This window comes from Myxocyprinus asiaticus, chromosome 24 (assembly GCF_019703515.2).
Source record: "Myxocyprinus asiaticus isolate MX2 ecotype Aquarium Trade chromosome 24, UBuf_Myxa_2, whole genome shotgun sequence".
Taxonomy (NCBI): Eukaryota; Metazoa; Chordata; class Actinopteri; order Cypriniformes; family Catostomidae; genus Myxocyprinus; species Myxocyprinus asiaticus.
Genome location: NC_059367.1, coordinates 15,396,559 through 15,409,888, shown reverse-complemented (window position 1 = coordinate 15,409,888; position 13,330 = coordinate 15,396,559). Strand labels below are relative to the sequence as shown.

At 37.4% G+C, this 13,330-nt stretch overlaps 1 pseudogene; it reads right to left on the bottom strand.

The window, feature by feature from the left end:
* LOC127415233 (neurogenic locus notch homolog protein 2-like) overlaps positions 1 to 13,330 on the bottom strand; it is an 83,569-nt pseudogene that overhangs the window by 28,801 nt on the left and 41,438 nt on the right.

The window sequence follows — 13,330 nt, the reverse complement described above, 5'->3', positions numbered from 1 at the left end:
TCTAGAAAGGGTGTTCACACAGGGCTCAACCCTAAGGATTTTTCTCCTGGCCCGGCTGGGCCAGTGCTTCAGATTTTTACTAGCCCTGCCAAAATTTTCCCTGGCCCCAACACAAAAATGACAAATAGCTGTTTTTACCATCATGGCTTTAAAAAATATGTCCAAAGATAAATATTTTTTACATATCTTATGTTTTTAATACAATGCCCCCCAGGGGCCTGGGTAGCTCAGCGAGTAAAGACGCTGACTACCACACCTGTAGTCGCGAGTTCGAATCGAGGGCGTGCTGAGTGACACCAGCCAGCCAAATTGGCCCAGTTGCTAGGGAGGGGAGAGTCACAAGGGGTAACCTCCTTGTGGTCACTATAATGTGGTTCGCTCCAGGTGGGGCATGTGGTGAGTTGTGCGTGGATGCCGTGGAGAATAGCGTGGGCCATGTGATAAGATGCACGGATTTATGGTCTCAGACGCGGAGATTGAGGCAAGTCACTATGCCACCATGAGGACTTAAGAGTGCATTGGGAATTGGGCATTCCAAATTGGGGAGAAAATGGGGAGAAAAAAATAAAAAATACAATGTCCCCCAAAACTGAATCACATTTATAATTTGCAAGATATGATTTATGCCTTATGTAATCACATATATGCACTTTACAGATATAAATTCATAAATACATCATATTAACCTCAGCCGTCCTGCCATTTACACATGTGCTTGTAAGTCAAGAGCTCTGTGGAGGAGATGATGGGTTTTCGGTCACCCGTTTAGTCATGTTGTCATGCGACTTTTGACCATGTGTGGTGTTTTCACAAGAAGGATCAAAGATTATTCACTTAGTTAAAGATTTGATAATTGGCTGAGAGAACAGACTTGCTACTAAATCGGTTGTGATGTGTAATATACAGTAGGTAGATATTAGGCCTAATCTGTGAATTAACAATGTGTATACAACATGAAATCAGACAACCCAAACAAGACCAACACTGACTGATGCACAAAGCACAAAAACAAAAATACCTGTATGGTCCAGAAATGAGACATGTAACAGGTGTTTTATGAGGATGATATGAATAGACTGTTTCAAATATTCATCTTCACCCTGCAGCTGAACAGCTCTAATAATAATAGCCTAATAGCCATAGTGATCTGGCTTCTTTTCATATCAAACGCCATTATCATGTCGAATTAATGATTACATTTTGAAACATTACCTAATTAAATCTATACTTACATTTTGGATATTGAGCAGCTCGTGATTTCCAGACACGTGTATAACTGAGGTTTAACAAAGTTTATTACGTCTCATTCAGCGCTTCATCTCTAAAGGCGAATTAATGAGAGAAAATGTGTTCGTTTTTTTACAGTGGGAATAAAATTAGTGCTCTGTCCCTTTAAGAGAGTGCATGCATGTTAAACAGTCTACGCTGCACGGAGAGAGATGATGATGAGACATATGCACGGAGAGACATGGATTTTCAGTTCTATAGACTGAAACTGTTGATTTTTTGTGTTCCAATGTGTGGATTACTAATTTTCGTTAGAAATGTAGAAACTAAAAATGTGGGAATTTCGTGCACTGTGAACATGGAATGCGCGGGGATACTTAAAATGTTGCACAAGACGTTAAATCCCACTACGAAATTCATTAAGTGGGTTTTTTACCTGCTATTTTCTACTCATTGGTAATAGCTGCTGCTAAGACACTTGGAAAAGAGCAAGGCCAGTGCTAGGAGAGTGCGCTCGGTGTCTGCACAATCTTGCACGCAACTGTGCCTTGGCGCGTCCAGTATATTATGCGAGATAAATATACTCGCGCTCGCTCCTCGGTTAGAAGACTTCGTTTGCTCTGTGTAATTGTTGTGCTCTCTCACTTGTTTGCTTGCACTAATGTTATAAATGCAGCACTGGCCGATCGGGAAAGTGACAGTTCTAGCAGATTCACATCATCTTCACATTGTATGTGTTTACTGTGTACCTGTTTTTGATAAATACACTAAGCCATATCACAATTTCGATTTTATTTAGATTAATCTTTTAGCCCTATTTACATTTAGGGTTAAGGTTATCCTTACTTGATCACCATGAGCTTTCTGTACAAAGTGTGTGTTTTAATGTGTGAAAGAAAGACAAAGAGAGAGAGAACGAGAGAGACAGGAAATAATAAAGAAAGAAAAACTGAAATGAGAAACTGGCTGTTTCTAAATCTAATAAGCTGCCTACCTAGACCGCATTTTTGGGTATCAAAGGCACATTAGAATGTTCAAATCCTATGATGCCCAAAATGTTTTTATTATTATATTTTATTTTATATTTTTATTTTATTTTGCATTACCCATTTTCCATTTTATTTGTTACTATTACTTGTTTATTTGCACTATTGTTACTTTATTTTACATTCCATAATTCCTCATTGTACCTATGCTGCACACATTTTGACAATACAAATGTACAGTTTTTGTCATACTAATAAAACACACCAGAAATTGAAAATGAGAGTGAAAAAGAAAGGGTAAGCGAGAGATAGATCTGACCTGTCCACCCGCGGGCACACTGACATTTGAACTGGTCGTTGGGAAGGAGTGAGCACTTTCCCCCATTGGTGCAAGGGTTGTTGGGATAGCAGGTGGAGTTCTTCTGGATCTCACAGTGCTGCCCGGTGAAGCCTAGAGGACACATGCAGCTGGGGCTGCCAGGTACTCCAGTCACACTCACAGTGCACTCTCCTCCATTCAGACAATAACCCACATAACAAGGGTCCTTATGCTGGCAGTACTCGCCTAAGAAACCAGGAGCACACCTGAAACACACATAGAAACATTGCACAAATATGATTCAGAGTCTGTAAATGCACATTTGAAGATCTAAATCAGGGTACTTTTTGGTAGATTTGAAAGATTTGAAGTCATACCATATATAAGCTACATGGTAATAAATATGGCCAAAGAGTCTTTAAATTCTGAGTGAAAAAATGAAGTGTAAAACTCTTACATTCTCTTACTTTATGCAACTCCATCTTACAAAAATTAGAGGCATAGTTAAGTTGTGAACAGATATGCCTAGGAGCTCAAATCAAATAATCTTTAAACACCGTTGTTAAAGACAACTTGATATAAAATGTTATCCTATTTACTTTCTTAATAAATATCCCTGGTGTTAATCCCTGCTCCTCTCTCGCTGTTGCTTGCGTGCTAGTGATTACATGATTACAATGATATAATATCAGAAATATTTAATATTCCACACAATTTCGTGATCGGTAATCAAATAAGTAAATTTGTGACATTTACGGTGTTAACTCATTTTGTACAAAAGGACAGGTTTTCTTTCATTAAAGCACTTTCACAAGATGCTCTGTGAAAATTCACATGCAGGATCATGATTATATCATAATCATCGGGTTTTGCACACATTTTTCACTCAAACTGTTATGCTGCTAATATCATTTGTAATGAAAAAGGATTAAATTAGAAAAATGTTCACAAGTGGACTCAAACTTCGGAAAATCACATAAATGACAATGTCGGCACAGCCATTGGCCAGGAAAATACAAAATGGCATTCCATGTCAAAAAGGTTACCAACCCCTGTGATAGTGCATGCATGTAAAATTATGAGAGAGACATATGTCTCTTCCGCATTTTCACTGTAGCTCTCCAGAGACACATGACCAGCAGGGATAGGAAGCTTTAGGCACCTCATGATTCAATCCAATTCTGATTCTGGAAGTCATGATCCTATAACCACAACAAGAGGTTGCTGGGCCAGGAGGGCAACATGAGATATGGTTATGTGAAAGTGCAGATGCAGATGTCAGCTTCTCCTTTCCTCACCACAAGTGATAGTAAAGTGACACAAATAGCTGGTTGCTTAAAGGTGCAGGTTGTAAGATTCAGAAACCCTTGTTATTAATGACACCTGTGGCTGTTAAGTGAACTGCAGCCAGCTACCTGTTGCTCGTGCTCATGCACACACTCCATAGAGACGCGAGTGAGCATCGGCCAAATCAATGACGTAACGTACAAAGACACTGAACGTGATTCACCGGCATCATGCTGACAGATGAGGTAGCATAATTAAATTTACACAGTTATGATTGTTTTACTACAAACTTTGAGACTGTATATTATATTTGACTCTACAGAGCTGGAACAGGGCTAAAACAAAGTGTGGATATAGGTCTGACTATGCGAGACTGTAGTTTGAAGTAATCACTTTTCTTTGCATGATACATTGACTGCGTTTATACAATAGCCTAGGTCAGCATTAGCTAGCTACCCAGCTTTATCAATAGCTGTTAGCTAAATTTGGTGGATGATGACAGAAGCTGTTTATAAAATAGACTGTACATTATAAATATGTTGACACAATTCAGTATTGATGTGATTCCATCACAACTGTAATTTTGATATATCGATACGCTATTGTTTTATAATAATAGAATGAATATATTTTCTGTATAACCAAGTTACGTTACACTAATTAATGGGTCTTTTTGCATTATCTTGAACATTGTCTAGCATTAATTTATTGTTATTGTAGTTTACCTTGCTATATAATTACAGATTAACATTGTTTATGACAGTTACTGTGCAGGCAAGATCAAGTTAGTTAAAATTACACAGATCAATCCTTATGGCACTATATTTCACATGCTTTGCAGTTATGTAAGCTTACCTGTCCAATAAGAAGAACGCCAATTCAGGGTCGGTTTTGATCCCCAAAACCAAACAAAGGTCCCTCCAGGAATCAAATGCCCTGCCAATGTTCACTCTAGTTTTCGCTCGACCACAATCACGTTCCCGCTTAGCCAGATGGGATTCAGTAAATAAAGTTTTTTTTTTTTTCTTATTCAGATTTTGTGTAGGGAGCCGGCCGTTTGCTGGATTCCATCTCTAAGATAACATTACCTAATGTTGCAGACTGTTTGTTGTCGCTGTTGAATAGCGGAAGAGAAGCACTGAGGCAAGACTCTTGGGAGCGCGCATAAACGTCACACCCTTTGGATTTTCCCGGCAAAAGCCATCCACTCCCTTCGCATGAAAATCAGTCTACAGGCTTTAATAGGCAACCTAGGAAGTCCAGGAAGGGCTCATTTTTTTAAGTTGTGTTATAAGCCGTTCACACAAAAAATTACATGAAAATTGTTACATACTGCACCTTTAAGAAATCTATCAAGCATCTCGTATGCACAACAGCCAGTAATGAGCAACAGCCAATGAAATATAGAGAAAGTCCAAGAGGAGAGAAAGGCATTGGGAAGCAGGAGACAAAAAATAATTCTAAAATAATAATAATAATAATAATAATAATAATAATAATAATTCTAAAATAAAAATATCACCCACGTCTCCCGAACCACTGTCTCATAATTATTTTCAGCTGTTTTTTTTCCTGTTCTGTGTAAATCAGTGCAATAACCGGTGAGTCTTTATTGTTGTTTGTTGACATGTTTTCACAAATAAATTCTCACGATGCTATTTGAGCAAGTTTGTGAATGAATTTCAGGATCGTAGTTTTAGACTGGAACGAATGGTCATGTGTTTGACACACACAGTCTGCGATGAGTCGTGTAGTGGTTTAAATTGAACTAGAATTTTTGAGAATCACTGGAGAAAGAGTCGCGACGCATCAGTGAATCTATTTTTGCTCCAACCCCTAATGACCAGCATTCACAAAAAGGAAATTACTTGATTGCAAAATAAGATTGAGGGGAAGAAAACAGCCTGTCTGCTCTTCTGTCTTTCTTTCTATCCATTCAACCCCCACCAGTCTCTTTCTCTCTCTGACCTTTAGAGATACTATTGTTTAAATGTTGTGGTCTAGAATGAAGTCATTGAAATGGACTTCCCAAAAAGAGTGTGTGAATGAGTGAGAGAAAGAGAGAGGCAAAAAGGAAGTGCTAATTAGAAAAAAAGAAACAAAGAAAAGAAATAAATAAAGGAAAATGAAATTTATTATAAACTTAACTCTTAAAAATCAATTTCAGAACTGTGCAAAATGTTCTTGTGTATGTGTGTGTGTGCAACACGACACGGCCTGCTGCCATGCAGGTGCCAGCCTCCCAGAGGATGGTCAGGTAACACAGATGAGGGACACAAAATAAAGTTCCTTTGACAATGTCTTTGTGTGTGTGTGTGTGTGTGTTCGCAGGCCCGCCCGTATGACTGCATGTACACACCTACTTGAGATTCTAAACAGCCCATATCCCAACGCGTGTCTTCAAAGATTGTATACAGAACACACATATATTGTTACAGCTGAAATCTTGACTCAGGATTAGGGTTGCAAAATTCCGGGAATTTTAAAAGTTGGAAACTTTCCATGGGAATTAATGGGAATATATGGGAATAAACTGGAAATTTGCAAAATTGCAAGTTAGCCTATAACAGGGAACTTAAATGTAGTTGAAAAAAAAAAAAGCATAATCTTGCAGCATAATCTTGGTTAAAACAACCAGATTTGATGCAAATTCAGTTGAATTTCTACCCTGCGCATTCTTCAATCACATACACACACCACACTACTTACTGCAGGCTACTTACTACAGCAGAACTACTGAAGCCACACTACTGCATTTGAGCCCAAGGACTACATCCAGTCAAGTAAGTTTTGATGATATTACTAGGGTAAATATATTTGATCTATGATATTAAAGTTTAACTAGCAAATATTTGTTTATACAGTAGCTAGCTAGCCAGTAAATCAGATATGCTAAATGTAAGCTAGCTAACACCATTTCATTGACAATTTAAGAGGCTAGCTATCATGGTGCTAGCTAGATCAACTGTGATGCTGTTTCTTCTGCTAGCCAGTTTTCTGTTATCATACAAGAACGTAGGTTATAGTTTAATTTAGCATGCTGATTGAGTGTTCATCTACTCATCTAGCCTATTTCTATTCATTTGTCCAGCATCAACTGTAAAATATTTTTACCATTCCAGAATATTCCAATTGTTTAGCAAACTATTTATATATCTGTGCATAGCATTGCATTAGTGTTTTTTTACAAGCTTTTTTCTAATCGTATTCTACAGAACAATGCCACGTGCGCCATCTGATGTGTGGATACATTTCACCTCAGCCAATGTAAAAGGAAAGGCTGTGTACATTTGCAAATACTGCGCAAAGACCTTATGTATGTAAAGAATGCCACAAAGATGCAGCCGCATATAGCCAAGTGCCCAAAGTTTTTTCCAATATTTCCAAAATTCCCCAGCTTAACTTCCCATGGAAAGTTTCTGGAAATTTACCGGAAATGTTCCACCCCTTTGCAACCCTACTCAGGATCAATAGATTTTTCAGCCCATACACAAACACACACAGTCCAAAATTAACCGATAGCAAGTGAATTGAGAAAAGTCTAGGCCATAAATATTTTTTTATCAACCATGAAACATTATTTTTATATAACATAAAATATATTTTTGTTCATATGACAATGAGATTTTTACATTATAATTTTTCCTTGCATATTTGTGAATAGTCATTGTGTCACTTGCAGCATCATGTACAGGATAACCTAGTCTCTTTCTCTTGGTCAAACTGCACCTGTCACAACAACATGAGGACCCATTGTGATTTTGTTCCTTATATTTTATGTGTGTGTAATTAAGTGTGTAATTGTTGCGGTATTATTGGCATTATTATAAAAATTATGACTCTTTTCAAACAGGGTTTCCGAACATTCCCACAATCTGGTAAACAGATTGAAACTCACACCATTGGTTGATTCAATGTTGCTATGTCAGGCTGGGCAGGATACTCAAGCACACCAAAAAATCTTTTAATACTCCAACAGAGCCAAAGTGTATACACATTAAGTGAGAAACATCCATTACGCGAACACAAACCCAAGCGCTTGGTCAGCACACTGGCAACGCGCAGTCCGGTTGAACATACTAACACACGTTTTAGTGTTATTGTGTACCTTTATATTATGTAATGTTGCAGTTCCTAATTAAGATCCTGACCAACTGGCAAGTAACTCCTTTTTATTTACCCACCAAAGCAACATGAAATGTTTTACATACATAAAGTTTTGACTTGCATTTGGATGCTTTTGAATGTTAATTTTGGACCCTGTACACAAACACACACACACACAAACACACAAGCATACAGAATTTCAAATCTTTACACTACACTACTTCCGATGCACAAGCAAAGACACAAAACCGTATCCTCAACATGATTTCATCATACTGACGATATTCAATATATATCTCGATATTTATGTATTTGTACTGAAATGGCTTAAAAGTGATGTTTTTTTAAATCAGAGGAACCATAATTTCAACCAAACAGTCATTGTAGCCAAGTAGATTCAAAATGTAAAATGCATGAAGTAAAAATGTAGTTAAAAATAATTAAGGCATGTTTTCACAGTTTTTTACTAAATGAACCCAAGAATTGTTTTTAATCATTTTCATTTATATACACCAATATACAACACATAGTAATAAAAAGCATTATTTAATTATATATATGTTTGGAACCCATTTAAATATATTTATAATAGCCAATGAATCATTATTGTGGGTCCCAGTCAACTGTATAATTATTATTATTTTGAGTATTAGATTTATTTTATACAATAGTAATATATTTATGTAGTTTTAACTTCACATGAAGCCTTTATTTTGGTGGAATCCTGAAAGTGTATATATATATTTATATACAACTTGTAGAAGTTACACATTGTATGAAAGTTTGAACCTTTATCACTTTGCTTTCACAATGCACGAAACTGCTCGAAGAACGCTACAAAGAGTGTATCATGAGCTCTGGCGTGCACACAGAACAGCGCATTACCTGTTCATTCTGTAGTGCACACACCATTTCTTTTACGGTTTAATTAAATGAAATATGACTATATCGCAATTTTTATGTTATTTTGATTAATTGTGCCCTGAAGAAATTATCTTATTATCTTTAGGCAATGTAGTGGCCAAATAAACAGCACATTAAAATCATTGCGATATTCACGATATTGCTTAATTTTGTGTCGCAAGCAAAATCATTGCAATAATTTTGTAAAAATGTTAGATATCGCCCAGCACTAGACCGAGTCTGGTCATACTGTACAAGCATGATTTGGCCCTGTTTCCAGCTCTCTGTCTCTCTGTGTGTGTGTGTGTGTGTGTGTGTGTGTGTGTGTGTGTGTGTGTGTGTGTGTGTGTGTGTGTGTGTGTGTGTGTGTGTGTGTGTGTGTGTGTGTGTGTGTGTGTGTGTGTGTGTGTAACAGAGTCACGGCATGCAGCTCCGGGGAAAGAACACACCCACAGCGACCTTCTGGTCACGAGATCACAGCAGTGCTGACACTTAAACAACAATAAACACACTTAAACTCGGCGCAAGCAAACAGCCCGGACTCAAGGGAACAGGCCTCTTTCAGCCTGACTTACAACTGTTGTCACTTTATTCTATTCAAAGACATGGTGGGATTTTCACTTTATCTCGATTCGATTTCACCAGGGAAAAGCCTGTAGACCACCAAATCTTTTCTCAAGGGTCCTAGGTATTACAGCCCTGATTTGAAAAAGAATGAATGCACTTCTATTACTTTATTTGTGGCAGTGTAATGGTGATTTACACACTCACAAATTAACAAATTTAAAATCGAATAACACCACATCGACAAATTAACTACACTATCAGACAATTAAGCGGCTAAACTCATCTATAGGCCTCTTTGTTATCCTTCATAAATGTTTCTCTCTCCCTTTCTCCCTGTCTCCCTTTCACTCTCTTTTTCTCTTCTCTCGAGGTGTCAGATTTCTACAGATGGTTCATATTAGCACCCCTCTCTTTCTCTGGCTAACTGACCTCTTCTTGTCCTATCCACAAGGCCTGGGGTGAGTGGGTGGGGGAAAAGATCTTTCTCAAGCTCTCTTTCCTTTCCTCATGCAAAACGTAACCCCCCTCACCCACCCACAATACCAAGATTATCTAATCTGAAGCAATTGAAAATCAATTGGCTTTTGCAAACTTTGGCCAAACTTTACATTTTTTCATCTCACACAAAAGGCAACTAAACGTGTCTCCTCTTTCGTTTTTTCCATCCTTGTTCCCTTTATTGAGAAAGAGAGTCGGTCATATTTATAGAAGCAGTCAGCCTCCCTACTTCTCTCCATCTTCGTCTTTCTCTAATTTTCGCAGGAGAGGCAAACAACCATGGAAAAAACAGAGCGGAAAAGAGTGGAGGCAGGGGGAGGGGTGCTACACGAAAGAGAGTAATGCAGACAGAGGGCTGAATCACAAGGAGGGACAAGAAAGGGGAAGAAAGAAAGATTAAGAGAGGAAGAGGAAAAAAGAGAGAAGTACAGAAGGAGAGATGGGTGGAGCAGGCTGAAGTCCTGTGGTCAGACTGAGTGTGGATTTGAGTACATATGTGCTATAAATCTGATCTGAAAACAGCATGTCATCTCACTAAAGGAGGGAGGGTTCTCTGAGCTTTATATACTCCTCCTTAATATAGTCTTTCTCCTCTGCCTCTCTTTTCCTGTGTTGCCTTTCAATGGTCTCTTTCTTTTCTCTTCAGTCAGTTACTGTACCATTTTCGTCGACACTTTGATGAAAACCTTCATTGTGCCAGTATAAAGTCTGTTCCCCAAACACACACTGAACTAATCTGGATTTTAACAAAAGTTGGCTGAACAAGTCCATGGCTGAATTGGGCAAAGAATATAAGTTTTTATTTCATGTCTCAGACATTTTTTAATATATAAAAAAAATAAAATAAATTCAGCCGTTTTATCATTCTCTTCGACTAGGGCTGGGTATTGATACAGATTTTCCGATTAGATTCTGATTCAAAGGCTCTCGATTCGATTCCGATTCGATATCGATTCATATGGGTATATTTTAGTTATAATGTCCCTTTTTCTTACATGTGAAAGAAATGCTCTTCTAACTAGGTACATTACGGAAAAATTTTTTACTCATTACATTTTATTAGTTCATCATATTGGTCACATTTTGGCTTTTTAAAAATTAACAAATACATGTATTCAATCAATAAATAAGATATTATATTACAATTTACACTGATTTGTTGAACAGGTGATAAAACCGGTACCGTCTCTTTAATAAAACCACCATTTCTGTAAAGAGTGTCTATAGGAGGACTTGAATAGCTTTATCTCATCTGTTCCATGTATCAACAACTGATTAGAGAACAGAAAAGGTATTAAAGAGACATTATTCAGTGACAAATGGGTCGATCGCGTGGTTCTCGTCTTTGGACAAACATACACGGAATAACTTTTACTCTCAACACGCAGTGAAAGGATCTCGCTGCTGAATACTCCACCACTACACTACACAATTACTGATGAGTAAAATGTAAACATCTACCTGCCAGTTGCCAAATATATAAATTTCAGTTGCATAGTGCGAAATTTGGTTGCAAATGCAAGTGATTTCCTCTCATTGTAGTGGAGGGTTGTGCATAGAGTAAAAGATCGATCTTGGGATTTTAGAATCGATATTTTGTGTTTGCTCAAATGAAGATTGCAATGCATCAGAAATCAATATTTTTAACCACCCCTACTATCGACCAATGCTTTATGCTACAAATGCTGTGAATTGAACTTAACTTGTACTGAAGCTGGAACATTCCTTTTAAGTTACTTCATCACTTAACATTAATCAAAGCAAACTAATAATGTATACAACATTAGTCATTATAACAGTTTTGAAAGTATACTGAATGGTATCAATAAACGAAGCTACAAATACGAACATTTTGAGACTTACAATTCATTCACAGTCCAAAATGTTTTTCGACGTTTTAGCAGAAAAAAACAAGTTTCGCTCCGGATTCCCCTGAATAAAGATAATTATCTGCAATTACCCACAGGGTCTTTGTTCTAGATGACAGGAAAGGTGGTCTTTATATATCCCCCTTAGGTCATTGGGTCAACAACACACCCATGTAGACAATGGTGTCTTTGCCAAAAAGCCATCATTAGTTTAACATATGGAAACATTTATCATACCAAATTTAGAAAGTCACGTGACCTCCAAAAGTGCATGGATTTTTTCACGAATAGTTGCATTTGCAAAGATTTTAAACTTACTTGTTGATTTGTTCGGTAAATGGCAACAGAGAACGCAAATGCTTGTTTTGTATTTCAATATCAGTAAACACCAAGTCTATGTGGGGCAAAAACTCCGCTAGGATTCAGGAATCTTCATTCAATAGAAAGCAAACATGCTCTAAATCCTCGAGTAGTGTTAGTTAGTTAAAGTGGCAATCGAAATTATTCAACCCCCCAAGACAGTAAGGATTTAAAAGGTAAGCTTTTCTGATGGCCCAGAATTTTTAAACTTTACATCTATATCAGTTGAGTGACAGATTCAATGTCATAGTGTGAATATATAACCTAATATTTCTAAATAGCAGGATTTTTAAAAAATACAGCCATGTCATAATTATTCAACCCCTATTGCATGTAGCTGTTCCTTAAATATGTAAGGCTACACAAGTAATTGTTTTAAAACAAAATTAAGTCATCAGTCTGCAATGGCACTTATTTAAGTTTTAAAATTTAAGTTTAGCGTTGGACGCAAAAATGTATTTCTATGCAAAAAATGCAATTAAAAATAAGCTGTCTCAAAAGCTAATAGAGGAGATTATTTCATTACACAAGAAAGGTCATGGCTAAAAGTACATTTCCAAGGCACTTCAATTTCCAATAGACAAAGCTGGCAGCACCATTCATACATTTTTTAAATATGGTACAACAGCAACCTTCTTGGGGTGTGGAAGAAAGCAAAACTTCACCAAGGGAAATGTTGACTTGAATATATAAGAAGTAATTAGGAAAGACCTGTGGAGTCCTGGAAGAAGGTTTTATAGACGTATGACACTAAACTGAAAATGAGTTTTAGATCCATGGGTCAGCAGTACGTCTGGAGTAAGATGACAAGGTGATGACAAGAACGACACCATCACCACAGTCAAGCATGGAGGTGGGTCAGTCTTGTTATGGGGGTGTTCTGCGGCTGCAGGAAACGACTATCCTGACTATGTGACTGACACCGTGGATTCTTTCAGGTATCAGGCCATTTTGGCATGACAAATGTGATGCCTTCAGTGTGTAAATTGAAGCTCGGTGATCTCTGAACTTTCCAGCAAGACAATAACATCAAGGATACATCCAAGTTGTCCAAAATCTGGTTCAGGGATAGGTCATGGAATGTCCTTAAATGGCCCTTTCCGTCCATCGTTAAAATCCCATTGCAAACATTTGTTGGGATTTCAAGGAAGCAGTGGCAGCACAGAAACCAAAGAATGTCAATGAGCTGGAAGCTTTTGCTCATGAGA